The sequence below is a fragment of the Passer domesticus genome, chromosome 9, assembly GCF_036417665.1.
Source record: "Passer domesticus isolate bPasDom1 chromosome 9, bPasDom1.hap1, whole genome shotgun sequence".
Lineage (NCBI taxonomy): Eukaryota > Metazoa > Chordata > Aves > Passeriformes > Passeridae > Passer > Passer domesticus.
The window spans coordinates 3,270,680-3,283,351 of NC_087482.1; the positions used below are offsets into that span (position 1 = coordinate 3,270,680).

Below are 12,672 nucleotides of genomic sequence, written 5' to 3' on the forward strand. Positions count from 1 at the left end.
GGCCTGCAAAGAGGGTGGAGAGTGACCAGAGCCAGTCCAGAGCTCCCCAGGCCCCTGTGCACCTTTGGCCTTGTCCACTGACATCTGGCAGCCAAGGCCTTACCCGACCCCCTTGCAGTGCCCAGTTCTCTAAGGGAGAGGGGAATCCCAGCACACCATGGAAATGGGTCTGATCAGATCTGTGCTCCCCTCTAGATGAGCAAACTAGGAAGGCTTCTTCAGCAGCTTGGCTTAATGAAGATTTCCAGGGTCTTAGCCCTCCAGCAGGTATGTTGTCAATGTTGGTAAAAGAATAATCATTGAGAACCTGTCAGGAAGCAGGTGACAGGAGCTCCTGTGGCTGTTGAATTACAGGTGTGTCTGCTGGAAAGACTTTTCAGGCTCCTTTCCTGGTTGCTGCACACAAGCCCCGCTCCCATGGCAGGGGTGAGTAGTGTGTGCCTGCTGACCCCACAGGCTGAGGCCTGGTTCTGTGGGATCCATTCACCTGAAATGCAAATGCTTTTCTTAAGGTCCTCCGAGAGGGAGGAACAAACCTAGAGGAGACAGCAAGTCCCTGGAGGCATCCAAACAGATGGACAGGATCTGGAGTGACCTGGAGAGACAACGTGGTGGGTGCATTTCCCTCATGCTTCCCCTGGGACTCAGCAGCCAGGGGCTTTGGCTGCACATCTGGACACGCCGTGCCCGGCACAGCAGGAAGGGATCCATGGCAGCCTCGCTGCCCCATGCTGCTGCTGCTGCTTTCACGCCCTGCAGGGCTGTTTCCCAGTCTGGCCTGGCTGCAGCTTCTGCCCAGCCTCTGCAGGAAGGCATTTGGCATCAGCTGCCAGGGAGCCCAAACTGCACCATGGCCCACCCTGAGATCCCCTGCACTTTCCCAGTCTGTGAGCGCATCTGGAGGGGCAGCTCTTTGGAGGAGGCAGGGCCCTGGTCTTTCTCCTTAATCTTATCCATTACTTAGACAAGCATTGCCTCCTGAGGATGCCACATTCCCATTGGGAAACAACCCCACCTAATTCACCTGTCCTTTTTGCTTTCTGCAGACATGGAAGGAGAGCCTGTGCTGAAGGCTGAGTTTCCCAGAGGAAGCAGTGGCTCCATGGTAGCCTCTGCTGCAGGAAGGGAGGCGATGCCAGGCACAGGCCCAGGAGGTAATTGCTGTGCCTCTGGGCCTGAGCCCTGCTGAGGCTTCAGCTGCCCTCTCTGCTGCTTGGGAGTGCAGGCACACAGCATTACCTGACCCCCTTGCAGTGCTCGGTTCCCTATACAAGGGGATCCCAGCACAGCATGGAACAGTTCCCATCTGTGCTCCTTTCTAGATTGGGAACGTGACTTCCATCACTGGGAAACGCTGTTAAAGCACAGTTTAAGGATGTTGGAGCTTGGTGATGGTAGGTTTTCAGCAACTCTTTGCTAACAGAGCAATCATTGTCCAAGTGTAATCATTGTCCAGAGTAATATTCCTCTGTCATTTCCCTTGACATCCTCTGAAGTTTGATGGATTGTGGAAATCCTAGCCTCCAAATTTCTACTCTTGTACCCAACAGTGATCCCACAGGATGGCTGTCAGTGGGAGGAAGGAGCATTTAGCTGTACATCTTCCTCCCATGTGCAATGCCAGTGTGTCCTTCCATGTGCTCTGTGCAGCCAGGGAGATGGGAAGAGAGGGAAGGGGCCGGGCCCAGGGCTGTGCCCCAGGGCTGAGCCTTTGGCAGCTCCTTTGCCAGCCCCAAGGAGCCTGAGCTGCTCCTGTTGCCACTGCCAAGCCCTGGCCCTGCCTGGGGCTGGCTTTAGAGCTGCTGGCAGCTCCAGGGAGTCCTTTCTGCCCCCACAGCCCCCCAAGGGGCCCCATCCATCCCAGTGTGGGGCCACTGCAGGCACGAGGTCCCCCTGCTCCTGAGTGGAAGGCAGAGCTGAGGGAGTGCTCTGGATGGCACCAGTCACCCAAGTGCCCTCACTTGCAATCGGGCCTGAAGGAGAATCTTCAACAGTGTCACAGCAGCTCTTCTGTCCTGCCGTTCTTTGCAGCTAACCCGGTTGGTGAAAGTGATCTGGCTTCCCAACCCACGTTCAGGATTGAGCCTCTGGGAAATGCTGAGGGTAGGTCAAGGCCTTTCCCCTGGAAGAGTTGCCAGCTCAAGAGCCCAAAGCTTGGCCAAGGAGGCAGCGCTGCAGGTGCCAGCACAGAACCATGCACGTGTGTCCTCTTGCCCTGCACAATCCCCTCATGATTTCTGCTCAGCACTGGCAGCTGTCTGGGGAAGGGAGGGCCCTGGCCCAGCCACAAAAGCCCAGATATTTTGTGAATCTTTTCCCAATTTTTGATAATCATGCTGCCCTGAAGATGCCAGCAAAGGAATGGGGAATTGTTCCATCTGATCCAACTGTCCTTCTTTGTTTCTCAAGTGATGGACAAAAAGGCAGGGCTGAAGGAGGTATTTCCCCGAGGAAGCAGTGGCTCATTGGCAGCCCCTGCAGCAGAAAGGAAGGCGATGCCAGACACGGGCACAGGCACAGCAGGTAATTGCTGTGCCGGGCTCAGCCCTGGCCGGGGCTGTGTGGCAGCAGCTCTTCCCCCAGGGCCTGCCCTTGCCCAGCCCGGCAGCAGCCAAAGCTGGAGGCGCCTCGGCTTCCAGGCCTCTGGAGCTGGTTCAGAGCCCGGGGAAACGGGACTGGTGCAGCAACGTCCCTGGCGCTGCAGCTGTTGCGGAGCTGGCCCTGAGTGCCCAGAGGCCCAAGGCACAGGAGCAGCCCCGAGCGGGAGCCCTGCCGCCAGCCCAGGGCCAGAGCCAGCCCTGGCTCCCGACTGGGCAGGGGCTGCGCTGGGTCCTGACAGGGCCTGAGCCTGTCCCCTGGGGCTGGGGGAGCTGTCACGGGGCAGGGAGGGCCAGGGCTGGCAGTGGCTGCTCAGGGATGGCTTTGGCCCCTGTCCCTGGCAGCAGCCACTGCCCAAGCAGCTGTGCTGCCCCCGGGCTCTCCTCCCGGCCTGCTGGGCTTTGTTGGCTGGCACAGCCTGTGCCAAGGGCCGGCAAGGTGCCTGCAGGCCCCAGCTCTGGGGGAAACAGAGAACGTCCTGCCCATATCCACCGTGCTGCCAGCTCAGCAGTGCAGCACAGCACGGGCTCACGCTCCCCATTGCTCCCACAGATGCAGCCAGCACCACAACACCTGTTCCTGATGCCGAGGATGGCCTCGGAAGGGGCTTCTATATGGGAACCTACCATCTGCTGCTGGGCAGGGGTAATGGCAGGCCTGCTTATTTTGGACCTTATTCTCATATTGTGCTGTGTCAAAATCTGGTGTTACTGGAAGAAGAAATGGTGAGTGGTCACCTTTCCCTGAAAGAGCTTCTTTTGAAAGTCTAATGTAGACAGGAACCATTCCCAATGAGGCTGCATTGGAGCTGTGGCCAGTCCATGGTTCTCCAAACAGCTCTGCTGAGGGTTCTGCTGCTGCCCAGTGCTTCCATTGGCCTCTCAATTGGTGGGCATTGTCCTACGGCCCCACTGGGGCAGCAGCCAGTGCTGGCTCCCACTGAGGCTGCCTGGCCAAAAGCAGCCCCAGGGGCACGGGGCAGAGGCAGAGGGAGATGGGGAGGAGAAAGAGCAGGGCTGAGATTGCCCTTGAAAGGCAGAGGCGCTTTGGGGCCCGCTCCTGGCCAGGGACCCTGCCCAGAGCCGTGCCCTGCTGGCCGGGGCCTTGAGGGGCAGCTGTCCAGCTGGGCCCAGCTGTGCCAGCAGCTCCAGCCGTGCTGGGGAGCCTTGCCAGCTCTGGGCCCTGCTGTGCACGAGGGTCCCTGTGTGCCACTGGCAGCTGGGGCCTCAGCCACCTCCTCTCTCCACAGGAGCACCTCTGGAACTTCACAAGTCCAGCCAAATACCTCAGTCATGGAGAACTTGGCCTGTCGTCGTGCATCTCTGTGCCAGTGTCCATTGTCCCTTCCACAGGTGTATTACCAGCTTGTAGCTGGAAGTATGCTACAACCACTGCCTAGAACAGATCCGTCTCTCCCTGAAGGGACTGGCCTAGCTGCCCATCCAGGACAGGAGGTGCAGCCCTCTAGCCAGGGAATAGATTATTCGCAAAGTTATATTTACTTGTAAAAATTTTAAATGTTTATTAAAAACCTTATTAGAAATATAACAGGACACTGAATAAAGACAATGTTACTGTGCTGGGAGTAGAGGATTTTTCCCACCACATTCTCATCCACACAATGGAGGTTTCACCTTTCAACTCTTTTGCCCCTCTTAAAGTTCTGTCTATCGACTCCTTCTTTGATGTCCAGTGCTGGAGTTTACTTCCTTACATCTCGATTGGAGGTCAGGTGCTGCTGTCATAGCAAGGTGACCCTCTTAAATGTCTCAAACTCAGGTAATCCCAAGATAACAACACAACAGGGGGTAAAACATATCTATAAATATATAAAACTTCTCTTAACAAATATACATGATATTTATCCTTTATTGTGAGAGTCAACTGTCACTTTACTCATCTATCACAGGCTTGAGTCCAGCTTCAGCTCAGGTGTCTGTGTGCTACCACCAGCACTGGCGGAGCTGCTCGTCTGGGCACAGCCAGGCATGGGCAGGCAGCTGCTGGGCATGGGGCTCATCAGACCAACAGCACCCTCATGTTATCTTTGTCTTTCATTTTAAAACATTTAGATATATTTTTCCTTTGCAGCATTGAGGAGAGTTTTTCATAGAATATGGACACCAGATATTTGTTCCCCTTTCCTCCAACAGTTCTGTATTTGTCCAAGTAGTTTTACAGTCAGGGAAACCTAGAATCTTCTGACACTTTGGCAATAAAAAGTAAAATTGCTTTTAATTCTTGATGTTTAGTCTTACACAGCCTGGACAAGACCGGCATAGCTCGGGGGAATTATCCCAAACAGGCTCAGGGCACTCGGGTTCTGAGCAGTCCTGCTGGGGTCCCTCCATGGGGACACATCCCGAAACCTGGGAGTGACTGCATGGGGTGCCCATGGTGGGGAAAGGACAGAGAGGGAGAGCAAGGCTCCAGTGTGTCCTTAGTGGGCCTGAGCCTGTCCCCTGGGGCTGGGGGAGCTGTCACGGGGCAGGGAGGGCCAGGGGTGGCAGTGGCTGCTCAGGGATGGCTTTGGCCCGTGTCCCTGGCAGCAGCCACTGCCCAAGCAGCTGCGCTGCCCCCGGGCTCTCCTCCCGGCCTGCTGGGCTTTGCTGGCTGGCACAGCCTGTGCCAAGGGCCGGCAAGGTGCCTGCAGGCTCCAGCTCTGGGGGAAACAGAGAACGTCCTGCCCGTATCCACCGTGCTGCCAGCTCAGCAGTGCAGCACAGCACGGGCTCACTCTCCCCATGGATCTTGTGGAGGTTCAAAGCAAGACAGGAACACGTGCCCTGATTCCACTTTGATGAATCCCAATGATTTTCTGCTTGCAGGACGGGAACAAGCAGAGCATGATAGGTATAGCAGAGCCTCTGTTCACTGTGTCACTTGCCATGGCCTCTTTCACAGTTGTATCTTTCTCCCTTCATATGTCCTGCCAAACACCTAAGGGAGAACTGGACTTCTAATTGCATGGCACATCTCCAGGCCCATGCCCGATGTCCCTGTGCCAGCTGCTTTAACAGCTTGTTGCTGTGCAGATGCTGCCTCCAGCCAGACAAGGTCCTCTCCCCCTGAAGGCACTGGCCCTGCTCTCTGGCCCCTACTGAAGGTGGGCAGGGCTTGGCCCAGCTCTTCTCTTGCACTAAAGAGATGGAGCTGTCACCCCAGTGTCCGGGTGGTAGCAGCAGCAAAGCCCAGCCAGGATCAGCACTGGCTGAGCTGCGTGCCCAGGGGCAGCTGGGGATGGCCACGGGGTGGGCAGGCAGGAGCCAGGCAGGGGATGCTGTGACCAGTGGCGGGTCCCCGGAGAGGATGGGGCAGCCCATGCTGAGCGTCCCTGGGCTGAGGGACCTTTCCTTCCCTGGGACCATCTGGGCCTGGACCTCCTCCAATGGCATGCCCAGGAAAAGAGGGAAGCCATCAAGAGCCTGTGAGTTACGCAGGGATGGGCTGCAGCTTCCTCCCTCCTTGGTTAGCGGGCGGATTAAAAGAGGCCTCTAGGGTTTGTGGCAAACAGGAGTGGGCAAACAGGGCCGTGGCATGTCTCTGAGAGACAATTCACGAGGCAGTGTGCACAGGCAGGGCAAGCAGGCAGGGTTGCAGGTTTTCTTGCTAGGAAGGTTTACTGTGTGTTGTTTGCAGTGTTTCTGTTGGTTGCTTGGTTTTGGGGTTTCTGGTAGTAGTGGTTTTTACGCAATTGAAAACTGTATTTAGTACAAGTGCATGTAACTAGATGGAACCCTCCAAAAAGGATGTGTCTGTCCTGACCCATTCCTGTGCAGAGTGTTTGAGCTTAGCAGTGGTTTCAGGGGGCAGTGCGGAGAAAAGCTGCCTGCGGTGTGAACAGGTGAATGATCTCCTTTCACTGGTGGCCGAGCTTAGGGAGGAAGTTTAAAGACTAAGGAGTATCAGGGAAAGTGAAAGGGAAATAGATTGGTGGAGTTCAGCCCTTCCATCCTTACGGGAGGCCCAGCAAGAGTCACAGGACTCCTATGCCGCACACTCTCAGGCAAGAGAAGAACACCTGGTAGATGAAGGGGAGTGGAAATGGTCCCTGCACGGGGAGGTTATGATAAAAATTCCTCCTGACCCCCATCCCCTAGCCAGGGGCCACTTCAGAAAAGGTATAAGCCCCTGGATCTAAAGAGTCGGCCAAATGATTAAGAAGAAAATTATCTGTCCGGAGAGCCTCCTAATTATGATTAAACTGTATACATGGATTGCCACCTCTAACATCAAAAAGGAGAGAATGGTAATCGTGGTGGGTGACTCCCTTCTGAGGGGAACAGAGGGCCCCATGTCAACTGGACCCACCCCACAGAGAGCTCTGCTGCCTCCCTGGGGCCCAGGTGCAGGATATTCCTGAGGGACTTCCTGGGCTCATTCAGTCCTCTGATTATTATCCACTGTTGAAACTCCAGGCTGGAAGTGATGAGATTGAGGAGTGTCAGGACCATTGAAAGGGACTTTAGGGCACAGGGACAAGTGGTTGATAGGACAGGGACACAGGTAGTCTTTTCCTCAGTCCCTTTGCTGGCTGAGAAAAATGGTGAAAGTAATAGGAGAGCTCATATCATCAAAAAGTGGCTCAAGGGCTGGTGTCATTGGCAGAATTTTGGATTCTTTGATCATGGCACAGCTTTTATGGCACCTGGCCTGCATGAAACAGATGGGCTCCAGCTCTCTGTTAAGGGCAGAAGGTTTTTAGCTGATGAGGTTGCAGAACTTGTTGAGAGGGCTTTAAACTAGGTTTGAAGAGGGAACGGGATGCAGCTGGGCTGTCTGGAAGCAGGCCCAAGGGTGGTAAGCCTGAGTTAGGGATGAAATCAGCAGCCCAGCTGAGGTACATGGATAGCAGTGCACACAGCATGTGTAACAAACAGCAAGAGCTGGAGGCCATGGTCCAGCAGCAGAGCTGTGATGTCATTGCCATCACAGAAATGTGGTGGGATGCCTCACATGGCTGGAGCACTACACTGGATGGCTACGAGCTCTTCAGGAGAGACAGGAAAGGGAGAAGAGGTGGAGACGTGGCTCTTTTTATATTAGAGAGGCTTTGGACACCATGGATATTGAAACTAATGATGATGAAGTGGAATGCCTATGGGTGAGAATGAGGGGGAAGGCCAACAAGGCTGACATCCTACTGGGAGTCTGTCATCATCCACCCAACCAGGAAGAAGTAGTGGACAACTCATTCTATAAACAGCTAGAGGATGTTTCAGGATCATCAGCCCTTGTTCTTGTAGGTGACTTCAACTTGCCAGACATCTGCTGAGAACTTAATACAACAGAAGAAAAAGCAGCCCAGGAAATTTGTAGAGTGTGTGGAGGACAAGTGTTGGTTGCAGCAGGTGGGTGAGCCCAGCAGGGGAGGGACTATGTTAGATGTGCTGTTTGCAGATAGAGGTGGGCTGGGGGGACATGTGGTGGCTGGAGCCCGCTTGGGGCATAGTGATCATGAAATGATAGAATTTGTTGCATTGCAAGCTGATCTGTAGTCAGCATTAATCAAGTTCTAATAAGCAGTCCAGCTCAGCTCCATGAACTAGCCTCTGTGTCTGACTGACAGAAGCTCACATGCAGTGGGAACTCTCCTAGGATGCAGACATTGTCTTGGTTCAGAGTCTGGGGGCACACAGATAGACCAATGAGCTGTCTCGGCCCAGGAGATTTGAATGGGCTATAAAAGAACACTCCGGACAATAAACAAGGCTGTTTTTCTGAGGAAACACGAGTGGTCTGTTGTATGTTATGTCTCAGACAGGGGAACACCAATGTATCAAGAATTCTTGGTATTTTGTGAAAACAGGAGGAACATCAATAAGACTTTTACACATGACTTTCAGAGAGCAGACTTTGGCCTGTTTAGGAGACTTCTTCAGAGAGTTCCTTGGGAAGCAGCCCTTAAAAACCAAGGAGTCCAGGAAAGGTGGGCATGCTTCAAAACAGAGATCTAGAGGGCACAGGAACAGTCTGTCCCTGGGTGCCGAAAGATGAGTCAATGAGGCAAACGCCCAGCCTGGATGGGCAAGGAGGTTTTGGAGGAATTTAGGAATAAAAAGAGGATGTATCATCTTTGGAAGGAGGATCAAGTCTCTCAGGAAGTTTTTAAAGGAGCTGCTAGAGCACGTAGGAAAAAAAAAATTAGGGAGGCCAAAGCTCAGTTTGAACTTAAAATGGTGACTTCTGTAAGGGATAATAAAAAAATGTATTTACAAATATATCACCGATAAAAGGAAGGGTAAGACCAACCTTTGTTCTTTGTTTGATGTGGGAGGGAACTTAGGAAGTGCAGATGAGGACAAGGCAGAGGCGCTGAACACCTTCTTTGCCTCAGTCTTTAGTAGGAAGACGACTTGTCCTCAGGACAAGTGTCCTGCTGGGCTGGTAGATGGTGTCAGGGAGCAGAATGGGCCGCCTGTTAGCCAAGAGGAGGCAGCCAGAGAACTGCTGAGCTGCTTGGATGTTCCTAAATCTATGGGGCCAGATGGGATCCACCCCAGGGTGATGAGGGAGCTGGCAGATGAGCTGCTGAAGCCGCTCTCCATCATTTACCAACAGTCCTGGCTCACTGGTGAGGTTCCAGATGACTGGAAGCTGGCCAGTGTGACGCCCATGTACAACAAGGGTGGGAAGGAGGATCCTTGTAATTATAGGCCAGTCAGTCTGACCTCAGTACCCAGTAAGGTGATGTAACAGTTTATACTGAGTCATCACACGGCACTTACAGGATGGCCAGGGTATCAGACCCAGCCAGCAGGGGTTTAGGAGGGGTACGTCGTGTCTGACCAACCTGATCTCCTTTTATGAGCAAGTGACCTGCCTGGTGGATGCAGGAAAGGCTGTGGATGTGTCTATTTGGACTGCAGAAAGGCCTTTGCACTGTCTTCCACAGCACGCTCCTGGAAAAGCTGCAGCCCAGGGCTTGGAGAGGAACACTCTTTGCTGGGCTCAGAACTGGCTGGATGGCTGGCCCGGAGAGGGGTGCTGAACGGTGCTGCACCCAGCTGGCAGCCAGTCACCAGTGGTGTCCCTGCGGGCTCTGTGCTGGGGCCAGCTCTGATCAATGGTTTTATTGACAACATGGATGAGGGGATTGAGTCTTTCATTAGCAAATCTGCAGACAACACTAAGCTGGGAGAGTGTGTTGATCTGTTGGAAGGTAGGAGGGCTCTGCAGGGAGACCTGGAATGGTTGGAGGGATGGGCAGAGTCCAGTGGGATGAAGCTCAGTAGGTGCAAGTGCCTAGTCCTGCACTTTGGCCACAAGAAGCACCTGCAGTGTTCTTGGCTGGGGATAGTGTGGCTGGACAGTGGCCAGGCAGAAAGGGACCTGGGGGCACTGGTCACAGCCAGCTGAACATGAGCCAGCAGTGTGGCCTGGTGGCCAAGGAGGCCAATGGCTCCTGGCCTGTGTCAGGAACAGCGTGGCCAGCAGGAGCAGGGAGGTCATTCTGTCCCTGTTCTTGGCACTGGTGAGGCCGCACCTCGAGTGCTGTGTCCAGTTCTGGGCCATCAGTTTGGGAAGGACATTGAGTCACTCAAGCACATCCAGAGGGGGCAACGAGGATGGTGAGGGGCTGGGAGCACAAGCCCTGGTGAGGAATGACTGAGGGAGCTGGGGGTGTTTACCCTGGAGAAAAGGAGACTCCGAAGTGACCTTAATCACTCCACAGCTCCCTGAAGGGTAGTTGTAGTCAGGTGGGGTTGGTTTCTTTCTCCAGACAGCACTGACAGAACCAGAGGACACAGTCTCAAGCTGCATCAAGGGAAATGTAGGTTGGATATCATGAAAATATTTTCCACAGAAAGAGTGATAAAATTCTGGAATGGCCTGCCAGGGGAGGTGGTGGAGTCACCATCCCTGGATGGGTTTAAATAAGACTGAATGTGGCACTCGGTGCCATGGTTTAGTTGTGGTGTTGGGACATGGGTTGGACTGGATGATCTTGAAGGTCTCTTCCAATCTGGTCATTCTGTGAATTCTGTATGAATACTGAGCATCTCCAGGGACACAGCCTGACCTGCAATGTCAGTAGGCGAAAAAAAAGTTTTGTGAATGGCCCTTTGATGAAGCAAAACATTTACAATCAGGGCAGGCCATTCATAGAGATGGGGGCACACTCTGGGGGTACAGCTAAGGCCATGAGGTCACAGCAGGGCTCTGGGGTCACAGCAGGCTGAGGTCACAGCAGGCCCTGAGGTCACAGAGGTGCCAGAGGTGCCAGAGCCCCGTGGTTGCACAGCAGCACAAGGAGCCAGCAGTCAGTCCCTGAGCACAACTGTTGCAGCAGCAGCGGCGGTGGCAGCAGCGGTGCTGACGTTGGGACAGTGGTGTCGGGACAGCGGTGGCAGCAAGAGCTGCGGGACTGGCGGAGGACAAGGCACCATGGCCCTTGCTCTGCGCCTCCTACTCCTGCTCCTCCTGGCTGTGGCCCTGCCTGCCAGGGCTGCCCAGGCTGCTCCGCTGCAAGCGCGGCGAGCAGGTGAGCCGGCAGCCTGGCTGCCCTTTCCCGGGACAGCGCTCCCTGCTCCCCGGGAAGCGCTGGGGATGGTTTTGCCCAGGGCTTTAGGGAGGGTTTCCTCTGTGGGAGGGAGAGGGTCCCAAGGGGCCCTGGACAGCCCCATTTCCCTTTCCTCTCCCAGAATGTTAGACAGGGCAGGGAAAGAGGGTGGAGAGTGGCCAGGAGCCAGCCCAGTGTTCCCCAGGCCCCTGTGCAGCTTTGGCCATGTCCATTCACAACTGGCTCCCATGGCCTTTCCTTTCCCATTTCCTGTACCCAGCTCCCTGAGGCAGAAGGGGATAAAACACAGCATGGAAATAGTTATGATCTCTGCTCTCTCTAGATTTGGATGGCGACATAAATTATTTGCAAGTACTGGTGAATGACACTTTAAAGATCTTGGAAAATGCTGGAGGCAAGTTCTGAATTTCTGTTTTATCTGATAGAATAATCAGTGTCAATGTGGCAAGAGCTCATTCATGCCACTTTCCTCAAGGTTCTGTCAGGGTTGAAAGGCTGAAAAATTTGCTCTTCTCCCTTCTGGAGCCCTGAGGCATCCCACAGGATCGCTGTCAGTGGGAGGAAGGAGCATTTAGTTGTCAGTCTTCCTCCTGTGTGCAATGCCAGTGTGTCCTTCCATGTGCTCTGTGCAGCCACAGAGAAGAGCAGAGAGGGAAGGGGCCGGGCCCAGGGCTGTGCCCCGGGGCTGAGCCTTGTGAGCAGCCTGAGGATCTCCTGCAGTGCCACAGGAGCTCTTCTGTCCTGCCTTTCTTTGCAGCTGAACCTGCTGGTGAAGGTGGTTCAGCTTCCCAAGCCACGTCCAGGACTGAGGCTCTGGGAGATGCTGAGGGTAGGTCAAGGCCTTTCCCCCTGGGAGAGCTGCCAGCTCAGAGCCCAAAGCTGGGCCAGGGGGGCATCGCTGCAGGTGCCAGCACAGAACCATGCACGTGTGTGCCCTCGCCCTGCACGATCCCCTCACCGCTGCTGCGGCTCAGTGGTGCCCGTGCAGATCAGCAGAGATGGCAGAAGCTTCTGTGGCTGTTTTGTTACAGGTGTGTCTGCAGGGAGGACTTCTCCAGCTCCTTTGCTGATTCCTACAGAGAAGCCTGCCTCCCATGGCAGGGGTGAGTAGTGTGTCCCTGCTGACCCCACAGGCTGATCCCTGCTTTTCTGGGATCTGTTCCGAGGAAATAGAAATATTCCTCTTAAGGTCCCCTGAGAATGGAGAAAAAACCCAGAAGGAACAGTAAGTCCCTGGAGGCATCCAAACACATGGAGAAGATCCTGAGTGATCTGGAATGATGCCGTGGAGGATGCATTTCCCTCATTCTTCCCCTGGGACTCAGCATCTGGGGGCTTTGGCTGCACATCTGGACACGCCGTGCCAGGCACAGTGGGAAGGGATCCATGGCAGCCTCGCTGCCCCGCTGCTGCTTTCACGCCCTGCAGGGCTGCTTCCCAGCCTGGCCTGGCTGCGGCTTCTACCCAGCCTCTGCAGGAAGGCATTTGGCATCAGCTGACAGGCAGCCCAAACTGCACCACAGGCCATGCCCACCCTGAGAGCCCCTGCG

At 54.7% G+C, this 12,672-nt stretch overlaps 1 long non-coding RNA gene across 1 annotated transcript; it reads left to right on the forward strand.

Moving 5' to 3' along the window:
• Positions 1–1,320: 1,320 nt before the first annotated feature.
• On the forward strand, positions 1,321–2,523 carry LOC135307563 (uncharacterized). The gene is made up of 3 exons (XR_010368296.1): positions 1,321–1,394; positions 2,032–2,103; positions 2,410–2,523. It is a non-coding gene; the product is annotated as an uncharacterized LOC135307563 (long non-coding RNA).
• The last annotated feature ends 10,149 nt before the right edge of the window (positions 2,524–12,672 follow it).